Raw genomic sequence first — 11499 nt, 5'->3', positions numbered from 1 at the left:
CTAGCCTGATGCTACGTCACAGTGTCTGGTCATTCACCTTCCTTCACCTCACCAGGTAGGCATGCTGTCATCTCACATCATCACAAGACGAAGAAGGGTGAGTACGGTACAATAAGATATTTTGAGAGAGGGACCGAGAGAGACCGCATCCACGTAACTTTTATCACAATAGATTGTTGTAATTGTTCTATTTTATTAGTTTTGTTGTTAATCTCTTACTGTGCCTACTTTATAAATTACGCCTTATCATAGGGATGCACGTGTAGGAAGAAAACACAGCACGTACGGGGTTTGGCACTAGTCGCAACTTCGGGCATCCGCTGGGGGTCTTGGAATGCATCCCCCGTGGATGGGGGGACTACCATATAGAGTTCTAGACCAGAAGTATGCTTGCTTCAGCATTTTGAAAGTGTTGTTGCCTTGTCTTCTAGGTTCCAACGTCGCCGAGAAAGTTGGTGCTCCTCTGACCCCTAGCCCTGTGCAAGTGACCCCTAATCTGTTCTTCTTGCCCCTTCTCTCCCAGAGCACTTTTTAAGAATCTGCTCTTAACCCCTGAAATATTTAAATTTCATGCAAATGTGCTTTAGGTGGGTCCTTCTCCCCTTCTAAAAAAATCCAGTGTGCCGGGCCCTTATTCTGGGCCTGTTTGGTGTGAAAAATCATATTCTTTAGTTTTGGGATATTTTAAAATATTGTTTCCTCTGATAACTTTCCCTCCATTCGTTGTTGTTGTTGTTCTCCATAGAATACCTTTCGTTTTCTATCGGACGCCTTATGTTACCTAGTGCCCTTCATCACACTTTCTGAGAGATGATCTTGGCTTTTAGCCCCGTCCTCTTTATTTCATCTTATTTGTTGTGTACTGTTTTCCAATCCCCCTACCGTCTTCTCAACATTCTCGCCTCATGGGTGCCATGACTTGTCTCCCCTCGAGGGTGGGGCATGACCTCTGTTTACTCCGTTCTTTTTCTTCTCATCCATTTTGATATCTGCTTTCCATGTTGAGGGGTTTTCCTGTGATCTTTGCCTCCCTTTATGCTAGGACAGTGGCCTCAAAGGCTGGCTGGAAACTCCTCAAGCGGGAAAGGGCTGGCCAGCCGTGGCTTCGCTAAGGACCATCGGGCAGCAGCCCTGCTGTTCGTTTAGAAGCTTCTCTCAAATTCGACACTTCTGTCTTTTTCTCTGGTCTCTGGCTGGAGAACGGATGCCGGCAACCAGCACTCTGGGAACCTAGTTGGGAAAGAGGACCGAAGCAGGGGTAAGATCACAGTTTCACTTCCTCTCATTTCCGTCCCGCCCTCACCTCCTCCCCAGCCACGCCTGGCGTCTCCAAACCAGGAGCTGCCCTGGGTCTCTTTCTCCAGAGGGAAAACTCCAGGCGCTCTGCCGGGACGGGGAAGGGCAGGGACTTGACTGCCCTTCAGACAGACTTATGGGTTCTCTTCCTCAGCCTTTCCACTTACCCTAACTTTCAGAGCTACCTGGCCCTTGGACTCCCGAGTTTTTCTAGGTGTCTGCGGCACGAACGGGCATGTTGCTTGTTGGCAACCCCACGTGCAAGCTTTTAACCGCAGAGAAAGCTGAGCACTAATTAGGGTTTCCTCCTCTTAGTCCTGTTGGGTTATGTTCTCTTTATTGCTTGAACACGAGTCCTGGGACGTGGTCTCCGTGCATCATCTCTCAGATCCCGTCCTCACTATCCTGTGAGGTCAGTACTATTATCAACCCCACTTAAAGAGGGGAATGCAGCCTTTGAGGGAGTAGGTATCCACCCGGGCGCAGAGCTGTGGCGTGGACTCAGGCCTTCCAACCCCAGAGCCCTTGCCCTGAGCCACCATATCGGGCAGCCAGAAGCGAAGGTGGGGCACAAGGTGTGAGAGCAGAGTGACCCCGTTACCGGGACCCAGCTCCTTCCAATCACCGCATGACGGGCCAGGAAGTCGAGAGGCAGGATGCTGAGACAAGGAAAGCGACTTTGTCCAGAAAGCCGGCAAGCCCGGGAGATGGCAGACTGTTGTCCCAGCGATCCGTCTCCCCGAGCGTAAGCCTGTGCCTCTTTTATGTTAGGGCAGGGGGGGCAGGGGTGGAGTCAAAAGTGACTGACACCTGTAGACAACCCAGGAAGGTGGTGTAAACTCTCTGTCCTTGGTCAGTTGATCTCTGTGTACAGGAGTCTGGTCATTTCATTCCTGTAAATCACGCCATGGCGTAGTCATTTCTGTACGTACTTCCTTCTCTCCTCGGGTGAGGTGGGTTTCCGGGGAAAGGTGATTTCTGCAAATCTTAGCCGTAGCGTGCCTACGTGCAGGGCTAAGCAGGAGTTTCTAAGCTACGGGTGACAGCAGCAAGAGAAATGGGAGCAACATGGAGTCAGACACGCTAAGTTCTCCCTATCACAGTCCCCGAAACTCCTCTGAATGTCTGCCATGGGCTTAAGTCTTCCACGGAGGCTAGTGGTGAAAATCCGTTACACAGGAGCTTTCGCCTCCGGGGGAGAGCTGCGGCTGGTGAAGGCAGCGAACTTTGTGTCCAGAATGGGTACTTCACGAGGTGTCTGGGTTTAAAAACGATTTGGAAAAGGAAGTGTTCTGAGATCAGTGTTTTTCAAACGTTCTTATAATCAAATACCATTATAATCATCTGAGAGGCTTGAAAAATCCTCGGGGTCCTCCCTCCCCCAAGCAACGAAATCGGAATCTCTGGATGTGGGACTCAGGACTATAGTGTGTGAAGCTCTCCAGGGATGCCCGTGGGCAGCCAGTTTAGAACCAGTGCTGTAGACCAGCGCTTTGCAAACTGTCAAGTGCCCCTGAACCACTGGGGATCTTGTTAGAAAGCAGATTCTGCATCACGAGGTCTATCCGGCTCCCACGTGACGCTGCTGGCCCTGGGACCACGTTGCACGTATTGGGGACGTTGATGACACGGAGCAGGTACAACAGTAGGAAAAACTAGCCTGGGAGGCAGCACCTAAAGTTGGCATTAAAGTATGAACTTCAACTTCATGGTTAACTTCTTTTCCACAATGACTATAAAAACGTATGCATTGCAGAAAGGGATGTGAATTCCGTAACAGTTCTAAACCATGTAAGGAGAATATTAATTAGAAAGGCTTTCATGCGTCTAGAAAGTATAGATGTTACTGACGATGTCATAAAGGAGGGGGGCGGTTTCCATGTCCTGTTAGGTTTATGACCCAAACAGCCAGTTGAGTATCCAGGTCTCCCGGATCTCAGGACACCCCGGGGCCACCACACCTCTCCGGTGGTGGCCTCGCATCGGCTCAACTCCTCCAGCAGCTTTCCTGCAGAGTCTCCTTCAAGAGCAACACAAAAATCCCTCCCCTTGAATGAAAAAGAATAATCTTCTCTCTCCCTTGAAAGCACCTACCTGAATGCTCCAAACGCAGATGTTCCCAAAGACAGTAGTACTGTTTCTTAGGGGAATTTCAATATGTTAAATATTCCTACTTTCTTAGACCATGACGAGACAGACATCTAGGTTTACAAAATAATTATGTTTCTGTGCATTTGTATAGGATGATTAAAGAATTCCAAATGTACCCCAAGGGGTCCAAGCATTCAGGGAATTCCTGCAGTGCTAAAGTGACCTTTAGTACCTCCTTCCTCCCACCCCCACCTGGCCTCTCATATTGTCTCTGCTTTTCTCCACCAGCAGACGTGGGGATCACATATCAAAGAGAAAGAATAGTTCAAGAGGAAATCTGTACTGTCCTTATTTTATAAATTGGGTTTAATAATTCATCTAAAAGAGAATTTTTAGCAACAAGGTTTGCATATAAAAAGGGAACATGCCTTCCCTAAATAGGTATCTGTTACTCTTGCTGCAATGCTGAGTGGGGAGAAAAAAGGCCAGTCAGGTCCAAGTGCCTCTTTCAGATTCTCTAAGGACATCGTGGTCTCCGGCCCGTTAGGCAAAAGTGATTTGAGAGCAAGCTTTGCAAGGAAAGGAATTTAAACCACACCCTAAAAGCCTCCTCTTTGTCGCTGCAGAAATCCACCTAGAGGTCATTGCAACAAACACGTATATTCCAAAAAACGTCTGCAGACTGCAGGCCTGTTCATTTCCTGGTCCTAAAACGCCACCTGCCCAGACCCCCACTATTGTCTCAAATACCAAACCCACGGCGTCTTGTAAGTCAGACGGTGTCGGACTTGAGGGTCTGCAGGTCTCCACGCGCTCACACAAAGCTGTTCCGAATGTCAAGAAAATCAGTCATTCACACAGCTGTGCTGCTCATGCGTGACAAGCTGACTTAAAATATTTGTCACTCCAACTTGCTGATGGGGAGGAGGGGGAGTTGGTAGAATGAAAGGGGAGGAAAACGAACAGAAACCTCTAATTGCCCAGGTTTGCTGCCTTGAATATTTCTGCAAGTAGCTCTGAGGCAGGTGGTGGCACGGTCCATGTTTTCAGACCTGACAATGGGTAAGTTGCCAGGGAGCCAAGGCCCCGCAAAAGAAGTAATTAATACCTCCTTTTTCAGTTTATAGACAGCATCTGTCTCCTCACCTTAGAAGAAAATTGTTGGAGAATTAACTTTCCTAATTTCTTTCTCTAAAAGTCCCTATTTAACCATATCCTCTGCAGAGTCCCATTCAGTCAGGGGAGCATCCGAATAAACCAAATTTTCCAAATGTTTAAAAAATTTGCAACAATATAGTCTTTCTCTTGAAGCCCCGCACATTCCAACATTACATAGGTATTTTTTCTTTAAGTGTGTCATTACAGAGTCTCTTGAACAATGACCCAGAATGAGGCGGGGGTGGGAGAGGGGTGGGGGGGTGGGGGTGGGGGGGAATGGACACATTCATTCTACCTAGAGGTGTGTGGACTGAGTCTACCTTTCTGGAAGGTATGTGACCCCTTTGAAACCGTGATATTCTTTGACCTGGCAACTCCATTGCTAGCCATGTGTCCTAAGGGAATAGTCAAGGTGTGTCAAAGATTACTGCATTCTGATGTTCACTATTTATAATAGCAAAACTAAGTGTTAAAAAAACAAGGCTAGCAATTAAATTATGGCAAAATCGTATAACGAAATAGTCATTAAAAAGAGGTGTAGGAGAATATCTGGCAGGGAAATGTTCATTGACGTATTGTTAAATTTAAAAGAGTGTAAGGCAGAATGTGCATTATACTGTTTTAAATTTTTTAATATAGCCATTTTAATTTATTATAATACATATGCATAGAAAAATGACTGGAAGGATTTTTCAACAATCTATGGTATAGGGGGCGCTGAGATTTTGTGCTCTCCTACATTTTCCTAATAGGAATCAAGAATCAAACGTGTTCAACTATATGTAATGTTACAGCTAGAATAAAAGATGCTACCGGTAGGTTTAAAATGACGGTGACCTTTATTAGATAAGGCGTTGAGAGATCCCACTTTGCCAAGCCCCAGTCAGCTACTCTGATGCCTTCTGCGCCTTCGCGAGCGGCCTCTGGGTTTCGGATGAACCGAAATGGTGTTTGACCTGGAGGGACGTGAAACGGGCCCATGACTCTACGACTCTCCCAACAGGAGACCAAGGGCTCCGGCCTTTAAGAAAGAAGGAGCGGCCGGCAAGATGGAGATTCCGAAGCCACGCTGAGCTCAACAGCTCTGCGGCTCAACCTCTCAGTGCCTCGCTTCCCCCTCCGGAACCCGAGAGGGACACCGGCACCTCCTTTCCCGGGTGGTCACTGAGGATAACCTGGGTGAAGCCGAGGGAAGGGTGAGAGCGGTGCCCGGGCACAGAGTAAGCGCTCCGCGAACGTCGGCGGAAAACCCCGCCTCGGGCCCGGCCGAAGCGCCCGGAACCCCCCGCGCGCCTCGCGGGCCACGGCGCCCAGACCCCGGCGACGGCTACCGCGCTCGCACGCAAACGTCCGCCGGGGGCCCCGTTTCCAGCGGAAACAATGCGCGCGCGCACGCACGCGCCCGCCCCGCGAGCGCGCGCCCCCGCCCCCGCCCCCGCCCCGCGCGCGTGCGCGCAGCCGCGGCGCGTCCGGCCCCCGCCACCGGCCCCGCGGACCTGCGCCGGCTTCTAAGTATTTCTTGCTGTCACCAGACCCTCGGCAGCCGGCGGAATGCAAAGGAAAAGTAAATGAACTGTAAAGAAATAACAGGCCTTTCCGCATTCTGCCGCCTCAAACCGCCTCTCGGTCCCCGAGCGTTCTCTCGGGGTCACCGCCGGGCCCGGTAAAAGCCGGGAAAGAAGGCGGGATAAGAGCGTGGTGGGCAGCGAGCCGGATGGGTAGCGACGGGGGAAGGGGAGACGAGAGCGCCCCGCGGCAAGTCCCCCCCCCCCCAGCCCCGCCGTCCTGCCCCCGCCCCCCCCCGCGGGAGGTCCGCTGAGCCAGCCGGTCCCCCGAGGGGCGGTCCCTGCGCGGCCAAGGTCAGGGCGCGGGGCCGGGGCTCGCAGCTGGGGCGACGCACCTGCTCGAGACCTACCAGCGCAACTGCCTCTAGGGGGCCGACTCCCCTCCCCTGCCCTCAGCTGCACCTCATGCTCCTACCCCTGCCCCCCCCCCCCCGCCCCGACCCCCACCCCCGCAGCAGACGCAGCCCAGGGGCCCGATCCCTCCCACGTGATTCAAGAGGGCCTTTTTCAAAGAAAACGGAAGCCACCTTTGGGAAGACGTCAGTGGCAAACGGATAATCATTTTGTTTTTATGACGGGACCGGCAGGCACAGAAATCTCAAATTTTTCATGTGGGCTCAAGAGCTCTTCAAAGTAGAGAGGAAACTAATCTCTGAAGTTTTCTCTCATATATCCTATGGAATGCGTATTAAAATCCTGAATGCTAAAACTCCATTGGAATTTAGTTACAGGTGAATTTGACCAATTGGACACACTGTGAAGAACCTAAAGTAGGGGCATCTGGGAGGCTCTGTAGGTGACTTGGGACTCCTGATTTTGACTCAGGTCATGATCTCACCATTCACGAGTTGGTGAGGGTGTTGAGCCTGCTTGGGATTCTCTCTCTGTCCCTGTCTCTCTGCCCCTTCCCTGCTTGTGCGCGTGCTGTAAATACATAAACAAACAAACTTAAAAAAAAAAAGATAATGGGGCGCCTGGGTGGCGCAGTCGGTTAAGCGTCCGACTTCAGCCAGGTCACGATCTCGCGGTCCGTGAGTTCGAGCCCCGCGTCAGGCTCTGGGCTGATGGCTCAGAGCCTGGAGCCTGTTTCCGATTCTGTGTCTCCCTCTCTCTCTGCCCCTCCCCCGTTCATGCTCTGTCTCTCTCTGTCCCAAAAATAAATAAAAAACGTTGAAAAAAAAATTAAAAAAAAAAAAGATAAGAGTAAAATCACCACGTAATAGTGTTAAAAGCCCACCATCTTTTGGCTGTTGGTCCTGTGTTTGAAATCCATTATTTTTTACCCCTTTTCTTCTCGGTTTTGTTATCTGTACATTATTGTCTTAGGGATAGTGTGGTCTCCTTTTGGAGCCAATTTGACCCCACTCTCCTTTTGGCAAAACTTTTATTTGCATTTCCCTTGTGCACCCAACAAGTCTGTGTATTAACAACATGCTTCATTTTTGGCACAACAGCCTCATTAATTATGTCAGCAGAGAGCTGGCATCAGGACTCTTGGTAATTCCTGTCTCCTCTCTGCTGGCATTGTTGCTTCTGAACTACCAACCTACCATCAGCGGGCTTCATTCTCCCTTTGCGGTCCCACCCCGCTCCCCACTCCTTTGCTCCAGCCCACCCACCTCCCAGTTCTACAAAGAACGGAACATGAGGGCTAGGAGAATGAACTCTACTCGTTTTAGTATTCTTTGGCTTAAAAGAGATTTTCTGGGCCTATATCTCAGGTCCTTCTGGACTCATTGACAAGTTTTTGATGATGATGATGATTTTAACAGCGGTTACCATTCATTGAGTGCTTTCTATGTATCCAGTGCTTTAAAGAAAAAAAAAAAAAGGTAGATTATGTCATTTAATTCCTAAAACAAACGCTAGAGGCAGCTCTCATTATTAATACCATTTAACAGAGGAGAAAACTGAGGCTCAGTGAGTTAAGGTCACAGGGCCAGGACCGGCAGGGCCAGGGTTGGACTTTGACATATCTGCTTTTGCTGTGCCATGAAGCAGTCCCCTCTCTCACAACACACAACCACGTTGGCAAAAGGCTAGGGGCTCAAAGGTGTGAAATTTGGAAGATCACTTCAAAAGTTAAATGGCAGGTAATGGGGCCTAAAAAAAAGGTCAGGAAAGCCGCCTCTGAGAGTGTTGACGTGGCTAATGCAACCCAGGACATACCATTGTCAAAAACACAAAACACAAAACTCTGGTTATGTTTTATTTTTAGTTTCTGAAGTTCCCACAGAAGTCTGAGATGGTGGCCAGTAATTTCTCCTTGAAGCCTAACACACCTTACCCAGTGACTAGGCAAGTAGGGCAGGGGTGGTTGTTTTCACAAGTGTTACTCCTAATTGTAGTATTATACCATCATTCAGGCCATCATGTGCCCTTTCCAACTGTATCCGGCATCTTGGTGGATGTCCCAGGTAAAGCTCATCAAGGAATTGCTAGTTCGTTCCCGGAGAGGAACTGCAGTGGCCGCCTTATTAAAACTCTGCGGTCGTGAGGAGTTCCTTGAATATGAGGGCTCAGCCGTTACTCAAAAACGTTTATAAAGGATCGACTTTATACTAGGCACTGAGCCGAGGCACTGCAGACAAATACATGTGGCCTCCATTCTAATTTTACTTAAAATTTTACTTAAATAAATCAGAACCGCTGACCAATGGGGTGGGTGGTAAGGTTGAGGGACAGTTCATATCGTGTTAGAAAAAGACGACGGCAGGAAGGAATCCAATGCATTCCCAAGAGAGAAGACCCTAATGATTGGCTTTGTCATCAGTTACCAAAGACAAAGAGGCCGTCTCAAGAATAGATAGGACGGATGCCTTGTCCCTACCACAGGGTGAGGCAAAGGGCTTATCATAAACTACATTATTTTTTAAAGTTACCAAAACTTGATATGCTTGGTATGAAAAATTCAGACTCTGTAGAAATATAATAACTTGGCATTGACCTCTGCCCTACAATCTCTCTCTCTAGAGATAACTGTTGTGAACAGTTTAGTGTTGAATCAAAGGACCTAGTGCTTCTTTCTTGAACATGACAGAAAGAAAAAAATTCCAAAGAACATGGCCCAAAGGAAAACAGACCACAAAATTTAAGGAGTCTCAGCTTGCTGGGTTATGAGATCCTTCTTTGGGGCGGACCACTTACGCCTTGGCCTTGACTTCTGCTATCTGCGTTGGAAGAAAAGCCTAAGACAGGTAATGTTTGCTTGTCACATGGAATCTAGGACTCAGTGGCAGTCGCCAGGCAAGTGACCGTTCCATCCGCTGGATAAGGCGTTAACAGGCTCTACTTAGGCGCCACACGTGTCCGTCCGGTTGCTGTCACAGTTAAGCCTCAGCCAACACGAACGTCTTTAGGTTAAATTAACTTACCACATCATTAGTATGTAGAGCCTTGGGGAACAGAACAGGCATGTGTTAAGGAGGAGAAATGGGTTGGTGAATCAGTGCCTGGGCTGGGACATTGCAATAGGGGCTCTGGGCAGCTGACGCTCCAGAGGGAATTTGAAAGGGAAAGAAGGGGCCATGGCCCGAAGGGTGGGCTACGTTCAGGGCATATACTTTACACACTTCATGATTTTTGTCTTGGGCAGACAGTAATCGTTATAGTATAAAGTTAGACTTGGGCTGATTTTGATTAATTTCTAGCAGCACAGACTTGTCCAAGGGCTCTACCTCTTTACATCCTGCTCCAGAACCTTGGCCTTGGAGGAATTTAAACAGGCCTTGCAGGCTGAGTAGGGAGTAGCCACACTGCCGTCAGGCCCCCTAATATCCATCGTCCCGCGCGTGGCCCGTCTGAGAAGACTGCTTGGCCCGGCCTCCCTCGTCCAATGTGGCCATGTGACTAGATTCTGCTCCGGGGTGATGAGTGGGAGTGGTGTGGGCAGTTTCTCCGTAGTGTCTTCTGTTCTAGGCCGGCTTCCCCGGAAGTAGATGCTGACAACAAGAGTCCAGCACAAGCTGTTTACTCGAGAAGGTGATTCTAGGAAGCATAAGGAGGGGAGTAGGGGAAGTGTGTCGGTCTGGATTTTCTAAGTAGGTGCCAAGTGGAATTACACGTACGAGGATTTTATTAAGGGAAACCGTATGGGAGGGACAGTGGGGTTAGATGAGGCCAGAAGGGCTGGCGGACCAGCCGGCAAAGGTGAGTCTGGCCCGACGCGAAGAAGAGGAGGAAGGCCTCACGCTGCCTGCCAGGCTGAGGAGAGGTAGCAAAGCCGGCATCAGGGGGCCCCAGTTCCCCTGGGAACGACCTGCGTGGGGGCCTTGTGACACTCAGTCAGCGACTGGAGCAGTCCGCGGGAAGAAGGCCTTGCACGGGCACGGCCGGGGGCTTCGTGGCACGGCGGCCAGCCTTGGTGCCTGTGCCCTTCGGGTTGGAGGCCAGTCCTTGGTGCATCCTCCCGCCACTGCGGGAAGTGAGGCGGGGAGGGAAGGGACGTTAAGAGCGCACCACCTGCTGGCATCCTCTGGGGACCGGGTCAGCCCCCACCCGTTGAAACTGCTGACGGGTTTGTCTTCGCTGCAGGAGCCGCGCGAGAGACACCTCGAGAAAGTGGTTTTGAGGAAGCGTTTCCACTCGCTCCTGCGTGGAATCTTCCCACCAGAGTTGCTAACAAACTGAACGTACGACTGACTGGGGTGATGCATCCTCTTTCTTCGTGCTCCTCACCTCCCGCCCCCCTCATTTCTGCTGGAGAATTGGAAAAGCGTGAAATGCCCCCCAGAGTGAAGAACACAGCACAGGGGACTCTGGGTAATCCACCCCTGCCCGCTGTAAGGACACGCTACCCAGTCCCGGATCATAGCCTTTTCTCTTCTTTACAACTCCGCGAGGAAACTTACGGTCGGGAGGAAAACGACAAAAACAAAAAAACAAACTAGGAAGAAATACACCATAGCAATTACTGGCTGGAAGGTGGTGGAATTACGGATATTTTTCTTTTATTCCATAGTTGAATGCGGTTCTAACTCTTTTACTTAAATGTTTGTAGTAAGACTATTTTTCTACTTTTCTGTATGCTTAAATATTTCCATAATAAAAATTATATTTTAATTTCAAAGCAATTGTTCCTCTTAGCCTTCCCATTTTTGCTACCTTAATATCCACTGCTTGCTTCCTGGTCTTCCTTTCACTGCCCCATTCTTCCTGCCATCAAAAACCAAAAGATACCATTGGTTCCAAATCCTTGGTGGTTCATTAGGGACACAGGTGATCTTGGGTAGATGGCAAGCTTCCGTCGTTCCCGGCTGGGCAGTTCCCTGAATCTAACGGGTGATGATGGTGGGGGCTCACCTGAGGGGAAGCTGGCAGGTGAAATTTTGTCTGAGCTTCTATTCGGTCCTCTGAAGAAACGTCATTTTCTCCAGCAAAACCGACTAGC

General features: G+C 49.6%; 1 long non-coding RNA gene across 1 annotated transcript; it reads left to right on the top strand.

Annotated features, from left to right (window-relative positions):
- Window positions 1-8986: 8986 nt before the first annotated feature.
- Window positions 8987-11148, top strand: LOC115523378. Its single transcript, XR_003971719.2, has 3 exons — window positions 8987-9307; window positions 10029-10091; window positions 10644-11148. It is a non-coding gene; the product is annotated as an uncharacterized LOC115523378 (long non-coding RNA).
- The last annotated feature ends 351 nt before the right edge of the window (window positions 11149-11499 follow it).

The sequence above is a fragment of the Lynx canadensis genome, chromosome C2 (genome assembly GCF_007474595.2).
Source record: "Lynx canadensis isolate LIC74 chromosome C2, mLynCan4.pri.v2, whole genome shotgun sequence".
Lineage (NCBI taxonomy): Eukaryota > Metazoa > Chordata > Mammalia > Carnivora > Felidae > Lynx > Lynx canadensis.
The sequence above is the reverse complement of the archived record's forward strand: the minus strand, read 5'-3'. Positions and strand labels throughout refer to the sequence as shown.